At 37.3% G+C, this 4,536-nt stretch overlaps 1 protein-coding gene across 1 annotated transcript in view; it reads right to left on the reverse strand.

Annotated features, from left to right (window-relative positions):
- The window catches only part of rabepk (Rab9 effector protein with kelch motifs), a 373,763-nt gene that overhangs the window by 299,786 nt on the left and 69,441 nt on the right, over positions 1-4,536 (reverse strand). The window lies entirely within an intron of this gene.

Raw genomic sequence — 4,536 nt, forward strand, 5'->3', positions numbered from 1 at the left:
ACACACATGTTGCTGAGTATTGTTTAGCTGTTGCTGTCTGTACTTAATGGGCACATATTTTTCCCCTTTTTTATGATTTAATATTAGTATTATGGTTGTTCTGAGTGTGCCAGTTTAGGTTCAGTTCAAAACACAGTTCAGATTTGTTTATTATAATGTGTTTAAAAGTGTGATGTTGTGGGGGGGTGTATACACAGCTCGCTATTTTAGGGGCGTGTTGCTTCACTTGAAAATTAGTTTCAACTTCCCGCCCAATGTAACAAGGGGGCGGAGCCAAGAGCTCCCCCGCTCTGTGTTTGGCAACAGACAGGCAGACAGAGAGAAGCTACATGAGTGAGAGGATCAGCATTCAGCCGTACATGTACGACTCGGACACAGACCAAGCAGAGAGTACACAATCATTTGTGTCTTTGTATAGTTTTACAGCAAACTGTGTGCTAGTTTAAAGTGTCGAGCTTGTACACCGAGACTAATAACCACGCACACTGGATTAACTTTGACTGAGGCACCGGATGCGCCGCTCAGAGCCGTGACACGGCACACCAGACAATTCGCATGTTATTTAAGATGAAACTATTCAGATGTCTCTCTGTGGCGCGGCAGAAATATGAAGTGTCCCGAATCGTGTATGGGCGCCGCTGACAGCCTCCAACTTGAAGCGCCGTGCAAAATGCATGGCGATGTGTTGCGCGACGCTGACGGCGCTTCTGGTGTGCAACCTGCAGGCAAGTTTCTTATTTCAATTCCATTGGAGCGACACTTATGTGAGGCAACACGCTCGCACTTTCAGCTTTACCTACTGTAGTCAAGATCACAGGGAGCTTCTGTGACCGTGAAGTTTAAGGTAGACTCAATGAAAAGTACACATGTCTGCAAACCCACCTAAAGTTACAAACAATAATTCCGATTAGAGCGATCATGTGGTGAATGCTGATCTTGTGTTGAGCCCAATGAGCCTTACATCTAAAAATAGAGCGAGGGTGTTCCTTTAGTGATATCCGAGTTGAAAATGGCAGACGTGAAACAACAAACTGAGGATATAGTGACACGCAGCTGTCAATCAATATTGGTGGGTGGGGGGACTGCTCTCCTACGTCAAGTTGCGGTCGCTCTGAAAACCGCTCCAATTTGTCCACTGTTTTTATGAAAAAAAGGACTTTGTGTGTTTATATCAGCCTAATACGACGCTCTATACACTATACCTACACACATGTCTGTCCAAACAGCTTGAAAAGTCGATTTTTCTCTGTTTCTCTTTGCTTCCTGTGTTTTTGACCTTGGACTGTTTATCGTGTTTTGATTCTTTGCTGCCTGTCCTGAACCTTTTTGTTTTTGGACACTGTTAATGTTGTTTTTTGACCCCTGCCTCTCTGATCATTCTCATAATAAAGCTGCATTTGGAGCTACCCTGGTTCGCATAGCATCCCTACGCAACATAATTACCCATTAAAGTATTAATGTCTACTTCTACCTCAATCCTCACTGTGATGTAAAAAGAGTAATTATAATGAGAATTATTTATTAAATTACACGTTAAATTGTATTTTATTATTGTTTATTATGTCTACCCCTCCTCTAAGCCTAAACCCAACCCTCACAGTATTATAAAAAATCTTAATATCAATTATTGTTTTTGTCATTTATTATATTACCCATTAGTTGTACTTTATTAACATCTACCCCTACCCCAACTCTCAAAGTAATGTAAAACACCATTTATACCAATTATTATTCATATTATTTATTATATTACCCATTACATTGTAATTTATTAACGTCTAGCACCCAAACCTTAACCCTAATGCAAAAACAGGTATTTTATCAAGTGTTATTCATATTATTTATTAAATGACCCGTTAATTGTAAATTGTTAACATATCTACGTCAGTATCCCTTTTAGTCTTTACCTTTTATTGATGAGTATCCACAGCTGTATCCCTTTTAGACTTGATCATTTATTGATATTAGTATCCACAGCTGTATCCCTTTTGACTTGACCATTTATTGATATGCGTATCCACATCTGTATCCCTTTTAGACTTTACCTTTTATTGATATGAGTATCCACGGCTGTATCTCTTTTACACTTTACTAATTACTGATACGAGTATCCACATCTGTATCCCTTTTAGAATTTACCTTTTATTGAAAATAGTATCCACATCTGTATCCCTTATAGACTTTACTAATTATTGATATGAGTATCCACATCGTATCCCTTTTAGACTTTTCCTTTAATTGATATGAGTATCCTTAGCTGTATCTCTTTTACACTTTACTAATTACTGATATGAGTATCCACATCTGAATCCCTTTTAGACTTTACCTTTTATTACCTTAGTATCCACGGCTGTATCTCTTTTACACTTTACTAATTACTGATACGAGTATCCACATCTGTATCCCTTTTAGAATTTACCTTTTATTGAAAATAGTATCCACATCTGTATCCCTTATAGACTTTACTAATTATTGATATGAGTATCCACATCGTATCCCTTTTAGACTTTTCCTTTAATTGATATGAGTATCCTTAGCTGTATCTCTTTTACACTTTACTAATTACTGATATGAGTATCCACATCTGAATCCCTTTTAGACTTTACCTTTTGTTGATATGAGTATCCACAGCTGTATCCATTTTAGACTTTACCTTTTGTTGATATGAGTATCCACATCTGTATCCCTTTTAGACTTTACCTTTTGTTGATATGAGTATCCACAGCTGTATCCATTTTAGACTTTACCTTTTGTTGATATGAGTATCCACAGCTGTATCCATTTTAGACTTTACCTTTTATTGATATGAGTATCCACCGCTGTATCCATTTTAGACTTTACCTTTTATTGATATTAGTATCCACATCTAAATCCCTTTTAGACTTTACTAATTATTGATATGAGTATCCACATCTGTATCCCTTTTAACTATTCCTTTTATGGATATGAGTATCCACAGCTGTATCCCTTCTAGACTACCATTTTTCCATAAAGCAGAAGGATTCTGGGAAAAAGAGCTGCGCCTTATTTCCTCACCCTGCCTCTAATTATCCATAGTCACATGACACCAGCACCTGCTCCGGTTGGCTGGAGACCATCGCCATAGAAACCTTGAGAAGTTGTTGATGTCACAGATGAGTTTGTGAATGGAGGGAGGCTCAGATCTGATGCGTTATCATCTTCAGTCTGGTGTGTAAACCGTAATTAACACTCAACCAGAGTTAAGACTGATATGATCATGTTGTTATATATGTTTTTAAACAACTCATTTAAATACTAAATGCTCCTGTCTTTGCCTTGATGACAGTATAGAATATTTTATGAGATATTTTGCTAGATGCTAGTGTTTAATTGCAATTTAAAGGCTTAATTAGTTTAATAGGCAAGTCATTGACTAAAAATTATTTCTTAAGAGAATACTATGAAAAAAAGTCCTTGCTCCGTTAAAAATACACCCCTCAGCATGCCACAAATTTCACTTCCGTTGTTTTACACTTACCGGCCACTTTATTAGGTACACCTTACTGGTACCCTTTTTGCCTTCAGAACACCTACTGGAAATATTCCTCAGAGATTTTGCTCCATATTGTCATGATAGCATCACACAGTCGCTGCAGATTTGTCGGCTGCACATCCATGATACCAATCTCCCGTTCCACCACATCCCAAAGCTGCTCTATTGGATTGAGCTCTGGTGACTGTGGAGGCCATTTGAGTACAGTGAACTCATCGTCATGTTCAAGAAACCAGTCTGAGATGATTGAGCTTTATGACATGCTGCGTTATCCTGCTGGTAGCCATCAGAAGATGGAGACACTGTGCTCATAAAGGGATGGACATGGTCAGCAGCAATACTCAGGTAGGCTGTGGCGTTGATGCTCAATTGGTACTAATGGACCCAAAGAGTGTCAAGAAAACCTCGCCATTACACCACCACCATCACACTGTTTTTACACTATTTACACTGTTTTTACATGGAATATACAGTTGATTACATTTTTACACTCATTACACTGTTTTTACACTCATTACACTTTTAATTACACTGTTTTTACACTGATTACACTGTTTTACACTCATTGTTACACTGTTGATTACACTGTTTTTACACTAATTACACTTAATTACACTGTTTGTACACTTATTTCACCGTTTTTACACTGATCACAATGTTTTTACACTCATTGCACTTTTTTACACTGACTGCACAGTTTTTACACTCATTACACTGTTTTTACACTCACTACACTGTTTTCAGACTAATTACACTGTTTTTGCACTGATTACACTGTTGATTACACTGTTTTTACACTGATTACTTTGTTTTTACACTAATTACACTATTTTACACTAATTACACGGTTTTTACACTAATTAAACTTTTAATTACTCAGTTTTGCACTCATTACACTGCTTTTACTCTGATCACACTGTTGATTACTCTGTTTTTACTCTGAATACACTGTTTTTGCACTGATTACACTGTTGATTACACTGTTTTACACCGATTACAATGTTTTTTTCATGTGCGTTTGT

Source organism: Danio rerio, chromosome 5 (genome assembly GCF_049306965.1).
Source record: "Danio rerio strain Tuebingen ecotype United States chromosome 5, GRCz12tu, whole genome shotgun sequence".
Taxonomy (NCBI): domain Eukaryota; kingdom Metazoa; phylum Chordata; class Actinopteri; order Cypriniformes; family Danionidae; genus Danio; species Danio rerio.